Consider the following 24,895-nt stretch of genomic DNA (forward strand, 5'->3'; position numbering starts at 1 on the left):
TATAATGACTGTTGGAACCATATATGACCCTTATATGTTGCCATAAATGTCCGTGGTAGGATTGAGGTCACGATATCGATGCTAATTTGGAACGGGTAAATTGACTGTTTAAAGGCATATTGGATGGTTCCACCCACTCAATTGGACTCCCGGAGGGTATTAGGAACCATGGTAAACATCTTGGATGATTTTTATTTCTTTTTATCTTTCTTTTCTTTAGTTTCCCTTAGTTTTATTCTTGTTTTCTTCATTTCGTGCTTTTTGTAGTTAGTTTCTCTATTTCGTGCTTTTTCTTGTTTACTTGCTATTTTTCCTTTTTACTTGCTTTTTATCCTTTTATTGTAGGTTGTGATTGATTGTCCAAGGATTCCCGGGCTTCCTTTCCATAGTTTTCCATTGATTTTCATGCCTAAAGCTTGTGCAAGAAGTTTCAAGTCAATGAGAGGTTCAAGGAGCATGCTTCAAAGTCTTGTTTATGCCTTCCTCATGGCTCATTTTCTTCAAGAAATTCAAGGAAGTTGCTGCCTACCTTGTCCTCCATCATCATCATCTAGGATGCGTGCACCTCGTGAGCAAGGGCAAAGAAGAAAGGAGGAAGTTGCAGCTATGTGCGGGCGCACTTGAGGAGTGTGCGGCCGCACATCTGTCGTGTGCGGCCGCACATCAGGTGTGTGCGGGCGCACATTCCTGGGTACACTCCTTCGAGCGCCCGCACCAACGTGGGTCTATTTTTGGACGTCTATCCCAACTTCCTCTTGGGATTGTTAGTTATTTCATTCCATTTATAGAGAGAAGTTTGGATCTTCAAAGAGGGAGAATTAGATTAGATTAGATTTTAGAGGGAGAAAACATTAGTTCTTAGCATTTTTAGAGAGAGAAAGTGTGGGTTTGATGATTGATGATTGAAGATTGCTTCATTTGATTTGATTTCTATCAAGTTTGTAAGGATTCTTTACTCTTTAATGCAATTCAAAGTTTGATTTCATTAGTATTGTTGTTTGATTTGATTAATTGATAGTTGATTGATTTTGTTTTTCAATTTGATTTCAATTGATGAATTTGGGAATGATGATTAGTTTAGCTTTGATTTTGTTGTTCTTTATGGATTGTGAGTAGTTTATTTGCTAGGGTAGTGGTGAAGCATGTATTGATGATGAATTGAGGTTAATTTGGGGGAACATTGATTGAGTTGATGATGTGATTAAATTGGTTGATTGATTATGTGCATGTGTGTGTTTGATTTAGGCTTGATCACCCTAGTTATTCACACTAGATTGCATTGTAAGCTTGCTATGATACGGACCATTGATTAGTAAACTTGCAATTTCACGATTGAGGTGCTTTGTGACGTTCCCTAGGTAGTGTTTAGCGTAGTTGACGCTAGTTAGACCTCTAGGTGAACCATCTTAGTATGCTCTTTTGGATACATGATGATTTTCCTTCATATCGCTTTACTTAGTTGGTTTACCCTCCCAAATTACCGTTTCCATTATGATTGCATGTGGATCCATTGCTCTAGTGTCTTAGATTGATTTTATACAAGTTTGCATTACCTAGTTTAGCCTTAGCTCTACCTCAAACCCCTTCTTGATTCCGAAATAGCTTGATTTAGACATCGTGCACTTGATATCCATTCCCTTGGGTTCGACCTTGACTTGCCACTACGCTAAATAGGGGTTAGTTAAGCTATAAATTTTGTTTGATTGGGTGGGGTGGTAGCCCAACGACCTACCGTTCTCCTTCCCATCAAAATGGCGCCGTTGCCGGGGAATGGTGCTTGAGTGCATGTTGTTTTTGAGTCTATTTCATTTTGATAAAATACAAAAAGATTTTACACTTAGGCTACACTTGTAGCCGTGCTACTAATATTGTCTTTGAGTTTTGTGTGTGTAGATCCCAAGTCATGGGAGGTAGTTCAAGAGTTACCTTGAAGGAGCTTGGAGTGCCCGGGGCTTATAGGTATGAGAGCGCCATAGCTCCACCTATATCACCGGAGAATGACTTTGAAATAAAGCCGGCAATGATCACTCTTATTGAGAGGAGACAATATGGTGGGGCGAAGAACGAGAGCCCATTGAACCATCTTAAGGAGTTTGAAAAATATTGTAACACAATCAAGATTAATGGGGTGTCTCAAGAATTCATCCGCCTTAAGTTGTTCCCTTTCTCCCTCATAGGAAGATCTTTGGAATGGCTAGATAAAGAGATGAAGCCCAATTCATTGAAAACTTGGGATGATGTCACCAAAGCTTTCTTGTTCCGTTTCTATCCTCAAAAGAAAACGGCGGAGGCAAGAGCTTTGATTCAAGGGTTCAAGCAAAATCCTAATGAAAGCCTTTATGAAGCATGGGAAAGATTCAAGGATTATCAAAGGGAGTGTCCACACCATGGGATTCCTACCTATCAAATCATACATATCTTTTATGGTGGGTTGAGTTCTCATGGGAGAGCAAGTTTGGATGCCGGAGCCGGAGGCCCAATCATGAACAAGACGGAAGAAGAAGTGGTTGATGCTATTGATGAAGTAGCTCGTCATTATATGAATTGGCAAGAAGTGGAAAGAGAACCAACAAGCAAGGGTTACTCGATCGAACAACTTAGTGTCATTAATGATTTGACCACTTTGATTGCGGATTTAGGGAAAGAAGTTATGTCTCTCAAGGAAAAGCTTGAGAAGCCTCCTTCCCAAGCTCCAATTCTTCCCTCCCAAATTAAGGGGAGAGGTACATCTTCTCACTCTAACTCCAATCTTTCAACTTGTTGCATGATTGTGGAATGTTGGCCATGTCAATTATGTGGAATGAATGATCACAATGCTTCTATGTGCCCAAATGATTCTTGTAGTGAATGTGATGGAAGTGAAATGGAACACATGAATTATGTCAATAATCATGCTTGTGAACCTAGAAATGATGTTCAAAGGAATATTGGAAATAGGAATTATCATATGAATCATGATGATTATAACCAAAATGGAGGTTATAGGAATCATGATTGCCAAGAGATTCATGGTAACTATAACCATCATGGTTGTAATGGTCATGGTCATGGCTATATACATGGGGATCATAACCAAGGTTATGATAACTATGGTCAACAAAGGAGCCAAAATGAAACTAGGGGTAATTGGAATAATCAAGCTAGGGGATATTTTCAAGCAAGTTTTCAAGATGGTTCCCCAATTGATTTAGTTCCAAATGCTCAAAGTTTAAATGATAATTCCCATGACCAATCATTTCCTTCTAGAGAATTTTTGGAAACTGTCATTGAGAAACAAGCCAAGACTTTGGAAATGTGTATGGTTTTGAATGAAGAGAAGTTTAATTACATGTTGGCTTATAACAAAGATTTGAGTGAAAAACTTTCTCAATTGACTAGTATATTCAAGGAATATGCGCACTCTTCTTCTTTAATTCCACCTAGCTTAGATTCTAGGAACCCTATGGATGCCATTGTTACTAGAAGTGGTAAGGTCCTTGAGGGAGGTGTGCCTAAGAAGAGTGTTGCTAATGAGAGAACTAGTAAGAATTCCATTGAAATTGAAGGTGATGAATGCCCCTTGAGCGAAAATGTCGGTGAGGAACAAGTAGAGAAGGTGATAGAGAAAGAGAGAGAGGTTTGCAAACAAAGGCTCCCCTATCCTCAAAGATATAATAGATATAAGTTGGATGAGCAATTTGGGAAATTTGTAGAGATGCTTAAGCAACTTCATTTAACTCTTCCTTTCACCGATGTTGTTGAACGAATGCCAAATTATGCTAAGTTCCTTAAGGAGATTTTGAGTGGAAAAAGGACTTGTGATGTGGTGGAGACCATTAGCCTTACCGAGCATTGTAGTGCAATCATCATGAATAAGATGCCTCCTAAGTTGAAGGATCCCGGAAATTTTTCCATCCCTTGTGCTATCAACAAGACCCAAATTGATAATGTCTTATGTGATTTAGGAGCTAGTGTTAGCCTTATGCCATATTCGGTTTATCAAAGATTAGGTCTAGGAGAACTTCTACCTTCAAAGATTACCTTGCAATTAGCCGATAGGTCAATCAAGATTCCTAAGGGAAAGGTAAAAGATGTGCCTTTAAGGGTTGGAAAATTTGTTATTCCGGTTGATTTTGTAGTGTTGGACATGGATGAAGATGCTACAATACCTATCATCTTAGGTAGACCTTTCCTTGCTACATCGGGGGCTATGATAGATGTGAAAAGTGCTAAGATATCTCTTAAGATAGGAGAGGAAGTAATTGAATTTGATTTGAATGAAGGAATGAAATATCCTCCTTCTTCTTTAGAAAATTGCATGAGAGTCGAAGTGCTTGATAATATTGTGAATTCCATGCATGAGCACTTGCTCACATCTAACGATCCTCTTGAGTGTGTCTTGTTGAACAAGGAAAAGATAGGTATCTCAACCAAGGAAGAGCAATTGTATGAAAATTTGCTTAATGAAGGCGATATAGGGAGTGGAGAAGAAACTTGCATGAGGATATCAAGTCAAGATGCTTTGCAAGTGGCCTCAACCAAAGAAGGTAAACGTGTTCCCATGGTAGAGCTAAAACCTATACCATCACACCTTAGGTATGAATTCTTAGGCCCTAATTCTACATATCCCGTTATTGTTAGTGCATCCTTGAGTGAAAGCCAAGCTCAAGCGTTATGTGGTGTTTTGAGAAAGCACCAAGGTGCTTTGGGGTACACAATTGATGATCTTAAAGGCATAAGCCCCGCCTTGTGTACAAACCACATAACACTTGAGGAAGGCACCCTTCCTTCTATTGAACGACAAAGGAAACTACATCCCCAAATGGGAGAAGTAGTCAAGAAAGAGATCACCAAGCTTTTGGATGCGGGAATTATATTCCCCATTTCAAGCTCAAGGTGGGTCTCTCCCGTGCATGTCGTTCCTAAAAAGGGGGGTATGACCGTAGTTGAGAATGAGAAAGGTGAGCTCATTCCAACTAGAACGGTCACCGGTTGGAGGATGTGTATAGACTATAGACGTCTAAACACATCAACCAAAAAGGATCATTTCCCTCTCCCTTTTATTGACCAAATGCTTGAAAGGTTGACTAGATACAAATTCTACTGCTTTCTTGATGGATATTCGGGATTCTTTCAAATTCCTATTCACCCCGAGGATCAAGAAAAGACAACCTTCACATGCCCCTATGGTACCTTTGCATATAGAAGAATGCCCTTTGGATTGTGTAACGCTCCGGCGACCTTTCAAAGGTGTATGATGAGCATTTTTGGGGACATGCTTGAAGAGGAAATGGAAGTCTTCATGGATGATTTTTCCGTGGGAGGTGTTTCATTTGAGGATTGCCTCAAAAATCTTGAAAGATGCCTAGAGAGATGTGAAAAGGTCAACTTGGTGCTTAATTGGGAAAAATGCCACTTCATGGTGGAAGAAGGGATTGTTCTAGGCCATAAAATTTCCAATAAAGGCATCGAGGTTGACAAGGCTAAGATTGAGGTAATAGAGAAGTTGCCTCCCCCGGTCAATGTGAAAGGGGTAAGGTCATTTTTGGGTCATGCCGGATTTTATAGAAGGTTTATCAAAGATTTTTCTCTTATTGCTAAGCCCTTAAATGATCTTCTCCAAAAAGATGTTGACTTTGTCTTTAATGATGCTTTCTTGGAAGCTTTTAATAAATTGAAGAAAGCTTTGACTTCTACTCATATTGTCCAAGCCCCTAGATGGGATTTGCCATTTGAGCTCATGTGTGATGCAAGTGATACGACTATAGGAGGTGTGTTGGGTCAAAGAATTGACAAGAAGCTCCATGTCATCTATTATATGTCAAAGACTCTCAATGGTGCTCAAAGAAATTACACAACAACGGAAAAGGAATTCTTGGCTATTGTTCATTCTTTTGAGAAATTCCGTTGTTACTTGTTGGGGTCTAAGACTATAGTTTTCACCGATCATGCGGCTTTGAAGTATCTCTTTGGCAAAAAAGAATCCAAACCGAGGTTAATTCGTTGGGTCCTTAAGCTTCAATCTTTTGATCTTGAGATCCGAGATAAAAAAGGTGCTGAAAATGTTGTTGCGGATCATTTGTCTAGACTTGAAGATTTTCAAGTTCAAGACGATGGGTCTCCTATAGAGGACCGGATGTTGGATGATTCTTTGTATGTTATCAATATGAAGGAGCTCCCTTGGTTTGCCGATTTGGTGAATTTTCTTGCTTGTGGGGAGTTCCCTCTTTCTTTTTCCAACAATTAAAAGAGAAAGCTTAAGAGAGAAGCAAGGCACTATGTATGGGATGAACCAATCTTGTACAAAAGAGGTGTGGATGGATTGTTGCGCCGATGTGTGCCAAATGAGGAAATACCAAATGTTTTGAAGATGTGCCACTCGGATCCTAGTGGTGGTCATATGGGTGTTTCAAGAACGGCCTCTAAGGTGCTTCAATGTGGATTATGGTGGCCTAACCTCTTTAAGAATGCTTGGGAATATGTCAAAAGTTGTGATCAATGCCAAAGGACCGGGAATATTTCGAGGAGGAATGAGATGCCCCAACAACCAATACTTGAATTGGAGATATTTGATGTTTGGGGTATAGATTTTATGGGTCCTTTTCCATCTTCTTATGGGAATCAATATATCCTTGTTGCCGTTGATTATGTGTCAAAGTGGGTGGAAGCCATTGCTTCTCCCACTAATGATCATAAAGTGGTGATGAAATTGTTCAAAAGGATAATATTCCCTAGGTTTGGCATCCCCAAAGCGGTTATAAGTGACAATGGCTCGCATTTTGTGCACTATGCTTTCCGGAAGATGTTGAAGAAGCATGGAGTGAACCAACGATTTGGTCTTCCTTATCATCCTCAAACTAATGGGCAAGTTGAGGTATCTAATCGTCAAATTAAGTTAACTCTTGAGAAGACGGTTGCAAGGAGTAGGAAAGATTGGGCAAATAAGCTTGATGATGCTCTATGGGCATATAGAACGGCTTTCAAAACTCCTATTGGTACCACTCCTTATCGCTTGGTTTATGGGAAATCTTGTCACCTTCCGGTTGAGCTTGAGCACCGCACTCATTGGGCTATTAAAAAGATCAATTTTGATTTGGCTAGTGCGGGTGAGCAACATTGGTTAGATCTTCATGAGTTGGAAGAGCTTCGGTTGGATGCTTATGATTGTGCTAGCTTGTATAAAGCTAGAACTAAGGAGGTGCATGATAAGCTCATTGAGAAGAAAGAGTTTGTTTCGGGGGATAAGGTGCTTCTTTTCAATTCCAAAATGAGGCTTTTTCCCGGAAAATTGATGTCTCGTTGGACCGGCCCTTTTATTGTTCAAGAGGTGTTTTCAAATGGTTCTATCGAAATTTCTCCCTTGGATTTTTCAAGAACTTTTAAGGTTAACGGACATAGACTAAAGAGGTATTATGATGGAGTGTTCGTGGGGGTCATTCATGACATGACTCTCTATGATCCGCCTTGAAAGAGGTGGAGGATGTCTAGCTTAAGACTCTAAATTAAGCGCTTCACGGGAGGCAACCCGTGCTTTCTAACTTTTTCTTTCTTTTTCTTTTGGTTTTTCTTTGGGTTTTGATGATGTTTTTGTGATCTAATTTTGTTGTGTTTGATGTTGTAGGATGGTTTGAGTCGAATTCCAACAATTTTGATGCCAACTTTGAGGTAAACTTGTCCCAATTCTTAAGTTGGAAAGGTGGGTAAGAATGGAGAATGGTCAATACTTGTGTTTATTTTCATGATTTCAAGTTTTTCTTTCTCCAATATGAAGTGTAGCTACTGCCTATGTGGTTCCTCATGACCATCATGGGGTGTGCGCACATGATGAGGGAGGAAGAAAATCGGGAAAAAAAGAGCCCAGTTTTTGTGCGCCCGCACACCAGCATTGTGCGGCCGCACACGAGCACTGTGCGGGAGCACATCTCTCTTGTGCGGCCGCACATTGCTGGGTGTACGTGGGGTGGTTTTCCCTCCTCTCTTAAGCCCGATTTTTCCTTTTCTCTCTCTCCTATTTCATTCTACTTCCTCCTTAAGTCTATTGTGGTTGCTCATAGTTGCTCTCCATTCTCCTCATAATATTTTTCATTTTTCCTCATCAAAATTCTCCATAATTCTCATTACTTTGCTCCCCAAGTCTTCATTCTACATCCTTAAAGGTAATTTTCTCACTCCTAGTTTGAAAATTTTGGGTACTTTTTAATTGAAACTTGTTGGTATGATTGTTGGAGATGTTTATGTGTAGTGGTGTTTTTCTTGCTTAATTGTTGTGATTTTCAATCAATTGAAAGTATAATTGCATGTTTTATGTGATAAAGTTTCAATTTTCATATCTCATGAGAATTTAAGCATGACTAGTACTACCCTCTTACTCTCCACCATTACTACCACTTGTTTTTATGATGATGATTATGGAATTGTTGATGATGGTTTTGTGAAATCTAATTATGATGATGATATTACTTGAGAATTTACGAATTTTGGCATGAACCTTGTTGGATTTTCATTTTGTTTAGTTTTAGGGTGTTTTGTTGATGTTGATGGTGATAATGGAGAAAGTGGTTGTTGGTAGTATGGTATATAGTTGCTTTTGTTAATTGTGAATTGGGGTAATACTTGTGTCAATTGTGATGCTTTGATTATGCATTATTCATCTCTATTGAACTTTTGCTTAACTCATGTCATATTGTCCTTTTATTTTTCCCCATGTACATGATTAATTTTTGGCACACCATTCCTACTATTGAAATCATTTTCTTTGTGCTTTATCTTATAGATGGGTGGTTCAAGACAAGCTAAGCGCGCAAAGGTTACAAATTCGAGGAAGACAATTGATCTACCTTCTTCCATCAAAGAAACTTATGGCATCAAGTTCACGGTTCAAGAGCATTGGGATAGATTTGAGAGTCTTTCTTCACGGAAATTGTATTCTACAAGATTCTATGATCGAGACACCACTACTCTTCTTAAGATAGACGCCGATGTGCGGATGTTAGCTCGAAATTTGGGTCTTGAGCTATTCATTGACCTTAATGCTCCCACCTATGCAAGGCTCACCTATGAATTCCTATCTTCGCTCGAAGTGCAAGAGGATGGTGACGATAATGAATGTCCAACACTTACCTTCCAAGTATTCAATGAAGACTATTCTATTCCCCTTTCATTCCTAAACAAGATGTTTAACTTTCCGGAGCCTATTGATGGCAAGCCTTTGATTTATCCGGCCTATGAAGCTCTCCATCGCAACCATAGGTATGATGAGAATGATTGGTGGGATGATATTTCTATTGAGGATACTTATTGTGCCCAAACTTCCAAATAGGCCTCTATAGTCCATGGAGCGATGCGCTACTTTAGCCGCATACTTACTTATGCATTTTTCTCCAAGGAATCTCTTGGAGCTATTTCTCAAGAGCAATTAAGTTGGCTATGGTTGGCTCATCGATATAGGGATGATATGTTGGAGGACTTTGATGTAATTGATTTTGCTAGGCATTTGCTCGACCGCTTCATCGATATTCGTGATGGTTTCTTTCTCTCGGGAAGCATTCAAATTGGGGGTATGATCACCCTCATCGTGCTATCACTTAACAAAAAATATGCTTCCATGATTGGAGATCTTGTGGAGATTAAGGATCCTAGAGAGAAGTCTCCGTCTTGTTTGTTGGGCACGTTTGCCTTAATCAATCAAAAGTTCATTGAGCGCACTATCATGGATGATTTGTTTATTTGGAAGGTGTCTCGGACAACCGATTGGTGCCTCATTCCCTACGAAGGGTCGATGGTGAGAGACAAGAGTTCGCCCTATCCTTGGAAGCCGCCCAAGAGAGATATTCCGGTTTCTTTTCGTCGGGTTTCCATGCCTTCTTCGGGTAATGCTCTTCCAAAGTCTAAGGCCTCTTCATCTAAGGGAGGTATCCCTCAAACTTCTTCTCCTACTCCTCTTCCTCCTTCATCCCCTCCCTTGCATGATTTATCTAGCTTGCATGCCAAGATTGATGCCCTTTCTATTGCATTGTCTTCTTCTTCTATGGGGAATACTTGTTTTGTGGGTGGTTATGATTATCATGCTAGGAGGGTGTATGACTTTCATGTTTCTAGAGGGGATATTGAGCCTTATGTGAATTATCCATATCTCCCGGTCTAAGAGGGCCCTGTCCCACAGTGGGAGCCTTTTGACAAGGCGGTGGGGCCCCGTCTTTGCTATCCCTACTAGGAGGGCCCGCATATGGCGCATAGTGCCATTCGTGGGACCTCTAAAGGGGATTACGATTACAGGAGGCCGGGAGGATGTGACTGGACTTATGATCCAGCAAACCCTGCTCCTTTCCCTTCCCCTGAGACTGAGGGGAGATGGGGTCGTTCAGGGCCCCCTGTCTTGGATGACTGGTCTGACTATTTTGCTGCTGATGCCCTTAGGAGGTTGGGTAAGGCTAAAGAGAAGGAAGTTGTTTCGTCAGGTGGGGGGAGTACTAGTTCTACCCCCTACTTTAGTGCCGAGTGAGCCATTTTGGCTACCCCTCCGTATGCATGCTTTATGATTGTGCTTTGTATTTTCCCTATGGTTGGGTTTAGCTTGGGGGAGGGGTGGCTCATTTCTAGCTTGGGGGAGTTGGTTTAGGTTGGTTATGGTTTGCATGGTTCTCCTCCTTGTTAAGTGGTTTACTTCGCATTTTTCCTTCTTAGCCTCTATGTCCTCTGTCTGCTCTGATGTCTCTGTGATATTTTATCTGATGTTTCTTTGATGATGACTCGCTCTATTCTTTATCTATCTGCTCTGATGATTCTTGTTGCTGATGATGTTTCCTGATGTTTCACTGTCTCTGATATATATTTTTCATTTCCTGTCGTTATGCTGCCGAATTTTCGGCTGTTTTCATTTGGAAGTTACTAACAATTTTCTTTGTATATAGATTCTTTTATTTTCTTTTTCTCACTTGGTCTTTGGTCAAAGCTTTTGTTTATGGAATGCAACAAGGTGGCTTCTACTTACTTCGTTTATTTTTGCTAAGCTTGGAGCCGGTGAGATCTTTCTTATTTTTCTCTTTATTTTTCTTGGTTGCATAGAATAGGTTTAGTTTAGGGGATGTTGAATGGTTCGAGGATGAATTCTTGTTAACACGTACTGTGTTTGAGATCGATGACAATGATGTCATTCGATCACTTGTCTGTCGATTGGGATTCTAATGTGTTTAACTTGCATTCTAGTGCTTTCATGTTATCTCTCCTATTTTCCTTTTCTATGTTCCATTACTTCGCTTTTATTTTCTTTTATTTTCTCTTTCTTTTATTTCCTTTCTTTTTCTTTGTGATATAATTTTGAGGCTTTAATTTTCACTTTTCTTTTGAATTGGACCTCGTACATTGGACTTTGTCTTTTGCATGATTTTCTTCCTAGGTTGTAAAGGTATGCACGGTTTGAGACTATGTTTGGTTGACTCTAGGATAGTGTATGCTAGGATAGTTGGTTTGAACTAGAGGGATCATGAAGCCGGACTCTACTTGTTTGTGGCACGTTGGTAGTTGCTTCCCATAGTTGATTTGACACCATTAGTGAGTTTTTGCCACATCCTTGTGAGGTTACTTGTTTTTCTAGCCTTCAACATTCTTTGATTGAGCGGCGTGGATCCTTGACTATGCATACCTAATCTAATAGAGCTTGATGTATGATTCTCAAACACGAGACCGAACTATCTAGGAAGGACAGAGGCACATTTTTCGGGGTGGTATCTTCATTTTTGTTATACTTTGTTACTTTCTCTATTTTTGGGTTTACATTTGCCTTCTTGCAACCATTTGAGCCTTATACCTTCTTTTCAAGCCACATCTTTAGTTCTTTGGCCTTTTGTTTCATTTTTCTTTCTTTTCTTGGTTTTTGGTGAAGCAATTGATCATACTTGATGGAGTTTGTGGTGGAGAAGTTGATATGTTTGGTTCTTATGAAAGCATGTTTGTGTTTTGAATTCTTTGTGAATAATGGCAAATGAGTTTGAGTAAAAGTCGTCCTACATTATAAAGGGCATGGACATATAATAAGTGCAAAAGTTGAAAAAGTCGTCCAAGGTTACAAGAGGCGAGAACAAAGCACTATCTTTATAAAAAAAAAAGAAAAAAAAAGTGAAAAAATGAAAAATTCGAAAATATTTTGATGTGAGTTTTCTCCCTTTTTGAGCATTGAGGACAATGCTTCATTTAAGCTTGGGGGGAAGCGTTCTCACGCTTTTTGTATATATTTTTGTGAGTATAGCTTCGAGTAAGCTTGGGGGTGTTGTTTTTGTTTGGTGACAACTTAGTCTTGGTGTAAAGATATGCGCAATCTTTGCTTCACTATTAGGAAAACCACCAAATTTTTAAATTTTAGCCTACCTTCACCCTTTATGCCTTACGTTACAACCTTGGGGAAAGACCTTTTGACCTAGATAGTTGAGTCACTATTCGAGGGAGGGCATCATGGGTCATTGCCTAAGGAAAGGGGATGCATAGTCAAGATGTCGAGCAGCCTTAAAATACTTCTTTTCCGGTTCCTTCGAGGAATCATTGGGACACTCACTAAAGGGAGATTTGAGACTAGTGGGAAGAACGCGGTAAGATTGTTTGGGATGAAAGTGAATTGTGACAACTAGTTCCTATGCCTAGCATACCCTATGTTTCAATCAACCTTGGATATCTTGAAACGTGCATACCTTAACTACTTGAGAAAGATTGTCATTCATTTGCTTTATAGTCTTTATGTTGATTCATTTCGTAAAGGTTTATTTTTCTTTCTTTTTCTTCTATGGTTTGCCTCATTGATGTTTGGTGGAGAGTTATGGGTCAAACTCTTAGGATACCCTTACGAGACCTCACTCGTCCTCATAGGCGACTTTGGGGTTTAAAGGGCTTGTTGTAGCTAAAAACAACCGTGATTCCTACGACAATGAGTCTTAGTGTACATTCTTTTCTTAAGTCTTTCTTTTTCGTTTTCAATAAAATTTTCATCCTCTCTTTTTCTTGCTTTGTTTTGCTCGAGGACGAGCAAAAGTTTAGCTTGGGGGAATTTGATGAGTGACATTTTTGGCACTCATTTGGTTCCTTTTTGGATGATCTTTATTTCTTTTTATCTTTCTTTTCTTTAGTTTCCCTTAGTTTTATTCTTGTTTTCTTCATTTCGTGCTTTTTGTAGTTAGTTTCTCTATTTCGTGCTTTTTCTTGTTTACTTGCTATTTTTCCTTTTTACTTGCTTTTTATCCTTTGATTGTAGGTTGTGATTGATTGTCCAAGGATTCCCGGGCTTCCTTTCCATAGTTTTCCATTGATTTTCATGCCTAAAGCTTGTGTAAGAAGTTTCAAGTCAATGAGAGGTTCAAGGAGCATGCTTCAAAGTCTTGTTTATGCCTTTCTCATGGCTCATTTTCTTCAAGAAATTCAAGGAAGTTGCTGCCTACCTTGTCCTCCATCATCATCATCTAGGATGCGTGCACCTCATGAGCAAGGGCAAAGAAGAAAGGAGGAAGTTGCAGCTATGTGCGGGCGCACTTGAGGAGTGTGCGGCCGCACATCTGTCGTGTGCGGCCGCACATCAGGTGTGTGCGGGCGCACATTCCTGGGTACACTCCTTCGAGCGCCCGCACCAACGTGGGTCTATTTTTGGACGTCTATCCCAACTTCCTCTTGGGATTGTTAGTTATTTCATTCCATTTATAGAGAGAAGTTTGGATCTTCAAAGAGGGAGAATTAGATTAGATTAGATTTTAGAGGGAGAAAACATTAGTTCTTAGCATTTTTAGAGAGAGAAAGTGTGGGTTTGATGATTGATGATTGAAGATTGCTTCATTTGATTTGATTTCTATCAAGTTTGTAAGGATTCTTTACTCTTTAATGCAATTCAAAGTTTGATTTCATTAGTATTGTTGTTTGATTTGATTAATTGATAGTTGATTGATTTTGTTTTTCAATTTGATTTCAATTGATGAATTTGGGAATGATGATTAGTTTAGCTTTGATTTTGTTGTTCTTTATGGATTGTGAGTAGTTTATTTGCTAGGGTAGTGGTGAAGCATGTATTGATGATGAATTGAGGTTAATTTGGGGGAACATTGATTGAGTTGATGATGTGATTAAATTGGTTGATTGATTATGTGCATGTGTGTGTTTGATTTAGGCTTGATCACCCTAGTTATTCACACTAGATTGCATTGTAAGCTTGCTATGATACGGACCATTGATTAGTAAACTTGCAATTTCACGATTGAGGTGCTTTGTGACGTTCCCTAGGTAGTGTTTAGCGTAGTTGACGCTAGTTAGACCTCTAGGTGAACCATCTTAGTATGCTCTTTTGGATACATGATGATTTTCCTTCATATCGCTTTACTTAGTTGGTTTACCCTCCCAAATTACCGTTTCCATTATGATTGCATGTGGATCCATTGCTCTAGTGTCTTAGATTGATTTTATACAAGTTTGCATTACCTAGTTTAGCCTTAGCTCTACCTCAAACCCCTTCTTGATTCCGAAATAGCTTGATTTAGACATCGTGCACTTGATATCCATTCCCTTGGGTTCGACCTTGACTTGCCACTACGCTAAATAGGGGTTAGTTAAGCTATAAATTTTGTTTGATTGGGTGGGGTGGTAGCCCAACGACCTACCGTTCTCCTTCCCATCAAAATGAGCTTCTCTCTCTAGATTTAGGGGTTAGTTTTAGGAGTAGATTTTAGAGAGAGAAAGTGAAGAATTTCAATGGTAATTGAGAGATTGAAGATCCAATGGTGACAATTGTATTGGAGATCTACTCTATTATCAATGAGCATTTCTAAACTCTATCTCATTTATTGTTTTGTTTAGTAGTCATGTTTAGATTGTTTGATTTTTATTAGATTTTGATGATTTGATGGTTGATGTTTGATTAGAGTTATTGTTCTTCTTTGATTGTTGATTCTTTGATTGTTGATTGTTGATTTCTTTAGTTGTTGATTGAATTGATGATGTTGCTAGAGTAGTTGTTTGGTTAGGGATTTGGTGAAGCTTGTATTATGTAATGGATTGATGTAGATTGGGGATTTTGATGGAGTTGATGATGTGATTAAATTAGTTAATTGATTATGTGCATGTGTGTGTTTGATTTAGGCTTGATCACCCTAGTTATTCACACTAGATTGCATTGTAAGTTCACATTGATACAGACCATTGATTTGTGGCTTGCATTTACACGATTGAGGTGTCTTGTGATATTTCCTAGCTAGAGTTTCTCGTAGTTGACGCTAGTTAGACCTCTAGGAGAATAGCTTGATATGCTCTTTTGGTTGCATAATTGATATTCCCTCACATTGCTTGACTTAGTCAACTTCCTAAACCAATTTGCATTGTTCATTGCTATTATAAGTGAATCCTAATCCCTAGCATTTTATTTGTTTGGTTTCTTTGTCTTAGTAGTTGTTAGTGTCCTCTTTTACCCTTAGTCTTCGACCTAGCTTAGGCACATAATTGAAAACACTTAGACATTACCGTTCCTTTGGGTTCGACCCTTGACTTACCTCTATACTTGTATTTAGCTTTGTTGAGTGTTTATAAATTTTGTTTGGCTTAGGAGGATTAGTCCAACGACCTAATTTTCCCACGTCACCCTTATATGTTGCCATAAATGTCCGTGGTAGGCATGAGGTCACGATATCAGTGCAAGTTTGGAACGGGTAAATTGACTGTTTGAAGGCATATTGGATGGTTCCACCCATTCAATTGGACTCCCGGAGGGTATAAGGAACCATGGTAAACATCTCGGCAATTTTTATTTCCGGGCGAAAAAAAGGTCAAAAAATTCCAAAATTGAAGGCTATAATCCACGCTTTTTGAGGAATTTTGAGGTTAAGGGGCCCGGTGGCGAAAAGTCTTGAGACCCTAGAGGATACATCTTTGGGTCATATAATGACGTTTGGAACCATATATGACCCTTATATGTTGCCAAAAATGTCCGTGGTAGGCTTGAGGTCACGATATCGGTACAAGTTTAGAACGGGTAAATTGACTGTTTAAAGGCATATTGGATGGTTCCACCCAATCAATTGTACTCCTGGAGGGTATTACGAACCATGGTAAAAATCTCAACAATTTTTATTTCCGGGCGAAAAAAAGGTCAAAAAATTCAAAAATTGTAGGCTATAATCCACGCTTTTTGAGGAATTTTGAGGTTACGGGGCCCGGTGGCGAAAAGTCTTGAGACCCTAAGGGATACATCTTAGGGTCATATAATGAAGTTTGGAACCATATATGACCCTTATATGTTGCCATAAATGTCCGTGGTAGGCTTGAGGTCACGATATCGGTGCAAGTTTGGAATGAGTAAATTGACTTTTTAAAGGAATATTGGATGGTTCCACCCACTCAATTGGACTCCCGGAGGGTACTAGGAACTATGGTAAACATCTCGGCAATTTTGTATTTCCGGACTAAAAAAGGTCAAAAAAATTCCAAAATTGAAGGCTATTGTATAATGCACGCTTTTTGTGTAATTTTGAGGTTACGGGGCCCGGTAGCGAAAAGGCTTGAGACCCTAGGGGATACATCTTAGGGTCATATAATGAAGTTTGGAACCATATATGACCCTTATATGTTGCCATAAATGTCCTTGGTAGGCTTGAGGTCACGATATCGATGCAAGTTTGGAACGGGTAAATTGACTGTTTAAAGGCATATCGGATGGTTCCACCCACTCAATTGGACTTCCGGAGGGTAATAGGAACCATGGTGAACATCTCGGCAATTTTTATTTCAGGGCGAAAAAAGGTCAAAAAATTCTAAGATTAAAGGCCTCCACGGTTTTTGAGGAATTTTGAGGTTACGGGGCCCGGTGGCGAAAAGTCTTAAGACCCTAGGGGATACATCTTAGGGTCATATAATGACGTTCGGAACCATATATGACCCTTATATGTGGCCATAAATGTCCGTGGGTGGGCTTGAGGTCACGATATCGGTGCAAGTTTGGAACGGGTAAATTGACTGTTTAAAGGCATATTGGATGGTTCCACCCACTCAATTGGACTCCCGGAGGGTATTATGAACCATGGAACATCTCGGCAATTTTTATTTCCGGGCGAAAAAAGTTCAATAATTCCAAAATTGAAAGCTATAATCCACGCTTTTTGAGGAATTTTGAGGTTATAGGGCCCGTTGGCGAAAAATCTTGAGACCCTAGGGGATACATCTAAGGGTCATATAATGACATTTGGAACCATATATGACCCTTATATGTTGCCATAAATGTCCGTGGTAGGCTTGAGGTCACAATATCGGTGCAAGTTTGGAACGGGTAAATTAACTATTTAATGGCATATTGGATGTTTTCTCCCACTCAATTGGACTTCCGGAGGGAATTAGGAACCATGGTAAACATCTCGGCAATTTTTATTTCCAGGCGAAAAAAGGTCAAAAAATTTTAAAATTGAAGGCTATAATCCAAGCTTTTTGAGGAATTTTGAGGTTACGGGGCCCGGTGGCGAAAAGTCTTGAGACCCTTGGGGATATATCATAGGGTCATATAATGACGTTTGGAACCATATATGACCCTTATATGTTGCCATAAATGTCCGTGGTAGGCTTGAGGTCACGATATCAGTGCAAGTTTGGAACGGGTAAATTGACTGTTGAAAGGAATATTGGATGGTTCCACCCACTCAATTGGACTCCCGGAGGGTATTAGGAATCATGGTAAACATCTCGGCAATTTTTATTTCCGGGCGAAAAAAGGTCAAAAAATTCCAAAATTGAAGGCTATAATCCACGCTTTTTGAGGAATTTTGAGGTTACAGGGCCCGGTGGCGAAAAGTCTTGAGACCCTAGGGGATATATCTTAGGGTCATTTAATGACGTTTGGAACCATATATGACCCTGATATGTTGCCATAAATGTCCGTGGGTAGGCTTGAGGTCACGATATCGGTGCAAGTTTGGAACGGGTAAATTGACTATTTATAGGCATATTGGATAGTTCCACCCACTCAATTGGACTCCCGGAGGGTATTAGGAACCATGGTAAACAACTCGGCAATTTTTATTTCCGGGCGAAAAAATGTAAAAAAATTCCAAAATTAAAGGCTATATAATCCACGCTTTTTGAGGAATTTTGAGGTTACGGGGCCCGGTGGCGAAAAGTCTTGAGACCCTAGAAAATACATCTTAGGGTCATATAATGACGTTTGGAACCATATATGACCCTTATATGTTGCCATAAATGTCCGTGGGTAGGCTTGAGGTCACGAAATCGGTGCAAGTTTGGAACGGGTAAATTGATTGTTTAAAGGCATATTGGATGGTTGCAACCACTCAATTGGACTCCCGGAGGCTATTAGGAACCATGGTAAACATCTCGGAAATTTTTATTTCCGGGAGAAGAAAGGTCTAAAAATTCTAAAATTGAAGGCCATAATCCACAGTTTTTGAGGAATTTTAAGGTTACGGGTCCCGGTGGCGAATAGTCTTTAGACCCTAGGAGATACATCTTAGGGTCATATAATGACGTTTGGAACCATATATGACCCTTATATGTTGCCATAAATGTCCGTGGTAGGCTTGAGGTCACGATATCGGTACAAGTTCGGAACTGGTAAATTAACTGTTTAAAGGCATCAACCCACTCAATTGGACTCCCGGAGGGTATTAGGAACTATGGTAAACATCTCGGCAATTTTTATTTACGGGCGAAAAAAGGTCAAAAACTTCCAAAATTGAAGTCTATAATCCACGCTTTTTGTGAAATTTTGTGGTTACGGGTCGTGGTGGCGAAAAGTCTTGAGACCCTAGGGGATACATCTTAGGGTCATATAATGACGTTTGGAACCATATATAACCCTTATATGTTTCCATAAATGTCCGTGGTAGGCTTGAGGTCACGATATCAGTGCAAGTTTGGAACGGGTAAATTGACTGTTGAAAGGAATATTGGATGGTTCCACCCACTCAATTGGACTCCCGGAGGGTATTAGGAATCATGGTAAACATCTCGGCAATTTTTATTTCCGGGCGAAAAAAGGTCAAAAAATTCCAAAATTGAAGGCTATAATCCACGCTTTTTGAAGAATTTTGAGGTTACGGGGCCCGGTGGCGAAAAGTTTTGAGACCCTAGGGTATACATCTTAGGGTCATATAATGACGTTTGGAATCATATATGATCCTTATATGTTGCCATAAATGTCCGTGGTAGGCTTGAGGTCACGATATCGGTGCAAGTTTGGAACGGGTAAATTGACTGTTTAAAGGCATATTGGATGGTTCCACCCACTCAATTGGACTCCCGGAGGGTATTAGGAATCATGGTAAACATCTCGGCAATTTTTATTTCCGGGCGAAAAAAGGTCAAAAAATTCCAAAATTGAAGGCTATAATCCACGCTTTTTGAGGAATTTTGAGGTTACAGGGCCCGGTGGCGAAAAGTCTTGAGACCCTAGGGGATATATCTTAGGGTCATTTAATGACGTTTGGAACCATATATGACCCTGATATGTTGCCATAAATGTCCGTGGGTAGGCTTGAGGTCACGATATCGGTGCAAGTTTGGAACGGGTAAATTGACTATTTATAGGCATATTGGATAGTTCCACCCACTCAATTGGACTCCCGGAGGGTATTAGGAACCATGGTAAACAACTCAGCAATTTTTATTTCCGGGCGAAAAAATGTAAAAAAATTCCAAAATTAAAGGCTCTATAATCCACGCTTTTTGAGGAATTTTGAGGTTACGGGGCCCGGTGGCGAAAAGTCTTGAGACCCTAGAAAATACATCTTAGGGTCATATAATGACGTTTGGAACCATATATGACCCTTATATGTTGCCATAAATGTCCGTGGGTAGGCTTGAGGTCACGAAATCGGTGCAAGTTTGGAACGGGTAAATTGATTGTTTAAAGGCATATTGGATGGTTGCAACCACTCAATTGGACTCCCGGAGGCTATTAGGAACCATGGTAAACATCTCGGCAATTTTTATTTCCGGGAGAAGAAAGGTCTAAAAATTCTAAAATTGAAGGCCATAATCCACAGTTTTTGAGGAATTTTAAGGTTACGGGTCCCGGTGGCGAATAGTCTTTAGACCCTAGGAGATACATCTTAGGGTCATATAATGACGTTTGGAACCATATATGACCGTTATATGTTGCCATAAATGTCCGTGGTAGGCTTGATGTCACGATATCGGTACAAGTTCGGAACTGGTAAATTAACTGTTTAAAGGCATCAACCCACTCAATTGGACTCCCGGAGGGTATTAGGAACTATGGTAAACATCTCGGCAATTTTTATTTACGGGCGAAAAAAGGTCAAAAACTTCCAAAATTGAAGTCTATAATCCACGCTTTTTGTGAAATTTTGTGGTTACGGGTCGTGGTGGCGAAAAGTCTTGAGACCCTAGGGGATACATCTTAGGGTCATATAATGACGTTTGGAACCATATATAACCCTTATATGTTTCCATAAATGTCCGTGGTAGGCTTGAGGTCACGATATCAGTGCAAGTTTGGAACGGGTAAATTGACTGTTGAAAGGAATATTGGATGGTTCCACCCACTCAATTGGACTCCCGGAGGGTATTAGGAATCATGGTAAACATCTCGGCAATTTTTATTTCCGGGCGAAAAAAGGTCAAAAAATTCCAAAATTGAAGGCTATAATCCACGTTTTTTGAGGAATTTTGAGGTTACAGGGCCCGGTGGCGAAAAGTCTTGAGACCCTAGGCGAAGGAGGCAGGAAAGGAACGTTTCCCCCCAAAACCCCCTCGGGGGGATGTTTACAAGCACTGAAACTCACTCGGCTGTCTAGCGCCCTGCCTCGATTCAAGCCTCGGGGGATATATCTTAGGGTCATTTAATGACGTTTGGAACCATATATGACCCTGATATGTTGCCATAAATGTCCGTGGGTAGGCTTGAGGTCACGATATCGGTGCAAGTTTGGAACGGGTAAATTGACTATTTATAGGCATATTGGATAGTTCCACCCACTCAATTGGACTCCCGGAGGGTATTAGGAACCATGGTAAACAACTCGGCAATTTTTATTTCCGGGCGAAAAAATGTAAAAAAATTCCAAAATTAAAGGCTCTATAATCCACGCTTTTTGAGGAATTTTGAGGTTACGGGGCCCGGTGGCGAAAAGTCTTGAGACCCTAGAAAATACATCTTAGGGTCATATAATGACGTTTGGAACCATATATGACCCTTATATGTTGCCATAAATGTCCGTGGGTAGGCTTGAGGTCACGAAATCGGTGCAAGTTTGGAACGGGTAAATTGATTGTTTAAAGGCATATTGGATGGTTGCAACCACTCAATTGGACTCCCGGAGGCTATTAGGAACCATGGTAAACATCTCGGCAATTTTTATTTCCGGGAGAAGAAAGGTCTAAAAATTCTAAAATTGAAGGCCATAATCCACAGTTTTTGAGGAATTTTAAGGTTACGGGTCCCGGTGGCGAATAGTCTTTAGACCCTAGGAGATACATCTTAGGGTCATATAATGACGTTTGGAACCATATATGACCCTTATATGTTGCCATAAATGTCCGTGGTAGGCTTGAGGTCACGATATCGGTACAAGTTCGGAACTGGTAAATTAACTATTTAAAGGCATCAACCCACTCAATTGGACTCCCGGAGGGTATTAGGAACTATGGTAAACATCTCGGCAATTTTTATTTACGGGCGAAAAAAGGTCAAAAAATTCCAAAATTGAAGTCTATAATCCACGCTTTTTGTGAAATTTTGTGGTTACGGGTCGTGGTGGCGAAAAGTCTTGAGACCCTAGGGGATACATCTTAGGGTCATATAATGACGTTTGGAACCATATATAACCCTTATATGTTTCCATAAATGTCCGTGGTAGCCTTAAGGTCACGATATCGGTGCAAGTTTGGAACGGGTAAATTGACTGTTTAAAGGCATATTGGATGGTTCCACCCACTCAATTGGACTCCTGGAGGGTATTAGGAACCATGGTAAACATCTCGACAATTTTTTTTTCCGGGCGAAAAAAGGTCAAAAAATTCTAAATTTGAAGGGTATAATCCACGTTGTTTTAGGAATTATGAGGTTACGGGGCCCGGTGGCGAAAAGTCTTGAGACCCTAGGGGATACATCTTAGTGTCATATAATGACGTTTGGAACCATATATGACCCTTATATGATCCCTTAAATGTCTGTGGGTGGGCTTGAGGTCACGATACCGGTGCAAGTTTGGAACGGGTAAATTGATTGTTTAAAGGCATATTGGATGGTTCCACCCACTCAATTGTACTTCTGGAGGGTATTAGGAACCATGGTAAACATCTCGGCAATTTTTATTTCCGGGCGAAAAAAAGTCAAAAAATTCCAAAATTGAAGGCTATAATCCACGCTTTTTGAGGAATTTTAAGGTTACGGGGCCCAGTGGCGAAAAGTCTTGAGACCCTAGGGGATACATCTTAGGGTCATATAATGACGTTTGGAACCATATATGACCCTTATATGTGGCCATAAATGTCCGTGGGTGGGCTTGAGGTCACGATATCGGTGCAAGTTTTGAACGGGTAAATTGACTGTTTAAAGGCATATTGGATGGTTCCACCCACTCAATTGGACTCCTGTAGGGTATTTGGAATCATGGTAAACATCTGGGCATTTTTTATTTCCAGGCGAAAAAAGGTCGAAAAATTCCAAAATTGAATGCTATATAATCCGCGCTTTTTGAGGATTTTTTAGGTTACGGGGCCCGGTGGCGAAAAGTCTTGAGACCCTAGGGGATACATCTTAGGGTTTTATAATGACGTTTGGAATCATATATGACCCTTATATGTTGCCATAAATGTCCGTGGTAGGCTTGAGGTCACGATATCGGTGCAAGTTTGGAACGGGTAAATTGACTGTTTAAAGGCATATTGGATGGTTCCACCCACTCAGTTGGACTCCCGGAGGGTATTAGGAACCATGGTAAACATCTCGGCAATTTTTATTTTTGGGCGAAAAAAGGTCAAAAAATTCCAAAATTGAAGGCTATAATCCACGATTTTTGAGGAATTTTGAGGTTACGGGGCCCGGTGGTGAAATGTCTTGAGACCCTAGGGGTTACATCTTAGGTTCATATTATGACGTTGGGAACCATATATGACTCTTATATGTTGCCATAAATGTCCGTGGTAGGCTTGAGGTCACGATATCGCATCAAGTTTGGAACGGGTAAATTGACTATTTAAAGGCATATTGGATGGTTCCACCCACTCAATTGGACTCCCGGAGGGTATTAGGAACCATGGTAAACAACTCGGCAATTTTTTATTTTCGGGCGAAAAAAGGTCAAAATATTCCAAAATTGAAGGCTAAAATCCACGCTTTTTGAGGAATTTTGAGGTTACGGGGCCAGGTGGCGAAAAGTGTTGAGACCCTTGGGGATACATCTTAGGGTCATATAATGACGTTTCAAACCATATATTACCCTTATATGTTTCCATAAATGTCCGTGGTAGGCATGAGGTCACGATATCGGTGCAAGTTTGGAACGAGTAAATTGACTGTTTAAAGGCATATTGGATGGTTCCACCCACTAAATTGGACTCCCGGAGGGTATTAGGAACCATGGTAAACATCTCGGCAATTTTTAATTCCGGGCGAAAAAAGGTCAAAAAATTTTAAAATTAAAGGTTATAATCTACGCTTTTTGAGGAATTTTGTGGTTATGGGGCCCGGTGACGAAAAGTCCTGAGACCCTAGGGGATACATCCTAGGGTCATATAATGACGTTTAGAACCATATATGACCCTTAAATGTTGCCATAAATGCCCGTGGTAAGCTTGAGGTCACGATATCGGTGCAAGTTTGGAACGGGTAAATTGATTGTTTAAAGGCATATTGGATGGTTCCACCCACTCAATTGGACTCCCGGAGGGTATTAGGAATCATGGTAAACAACTCGGCAATTTTTACTTCCGGGCGAAAAAAGGTCAAAAAATTCCAAAATTGAAAGCTATAATCCACGCTTTTTGAGGAATTTTGAGGTTACGGGGCCCGGTGGCGAAAAGTGTTGAGACCCTTGGGGATACATCTTAGGGTCATATAATGACGTTTCGAACCATATATTACCCTTATATGTTGCCATAAATGTCCGTGGTAGGCTTGAGGTCACGATATCGGTGCAAGTTTGGAACTAGTAAATTGACTGTTTAAAGGCATATTGGATGGTTCCACCCACTCAATTGGTATCCCAGAGGGTATTGGTAACCATGGTAAACATCTCGGCAATTTTTATTTCCGGGCGAATAAAGGTCAAAAAATTCTAAAATTGAAGGCTATAATCCACGCTTTTTGAGGAATTTTGAGGTTACGGGGCCCGCAGGCGAAAAGTCTGGAGACCCTAGGGGATACATCTTAGGGTCATATAATGACTGTTGGAACCATATATGACCCTTATATGTTGCCATAAATGTCCGTGGTAGGCTTGAGGTCACGATATCGGTGCTAGTTTGGAACGGGTAAATTGACTGTTTAAAGGCATATTGGATGGTTCCACCAATTCAATTGGACTCCCGGAGGGTATTATGAACCATGGTAAACATCTCATCAATTTTTATTTCCGGGCTAAAAAAGGTCAAAAAATTCCAAAATTCAAGGCTATAATCCACGCTTTTTGAGGAATTTTGAGGTTGCGGGGCCCGGTGGCGAAAAGTCTCGAGACTCTAGGGGATACATCTTAGGGTCATATAATGACGTTTGGAACCATATATGACCCTTATATGTTGCCATAAATGTCCGTGGTAGGCTTGATGTCACGATATCTGTGCTAGTTTAGAACGGGTAAATTGACTGTTTAAAGGCATATTGGATGGTTCCACCAATTCAATTGGACTCCCGGAGGGTATTATGAACCATGGTAAACATCTCGTCAATTTTTATTTCCGGGCTAAAAAAGGTCAAAAAATTCCAAAATTGAAG

General features: G+C 40.1%; 1 non-coding gene across 1 annotated transcript; it reads right to left on the bottom strand.

Annotated features, from left to right (window-relative positions):
- Positions 1 to 2,288: 2,288 nt before the first annotated feature.
- On the bottom strand, positions 2,289 to 2,394 carry LOC145615758 (small nucleolar RNA R71). Its single transcript, XR_014107349.1, has one exon. It is a non-coding gene; the product is annotated as a small nucleolar RNA R71 (small nucleolar RNA).
- Positions 2,395 to 24,895: the final 22,501 nt, after the last annotated feature.

Source organism: Chenopodium album, chromosome 25 (genome assembly GCF_948465745.1).
Source record: "Chenopodium album chromosome 25, dcCheAlbu1.1, whole genome shotgun sequence".
Classification (NCBI taxonomy): domain Eukaryota; kingdom Viridiplantae; phylum Streptophyta; class Magnoliopsida; order Caryophyllales; family Amaranthaceae; genus Chenopodium; species Chenopodium album.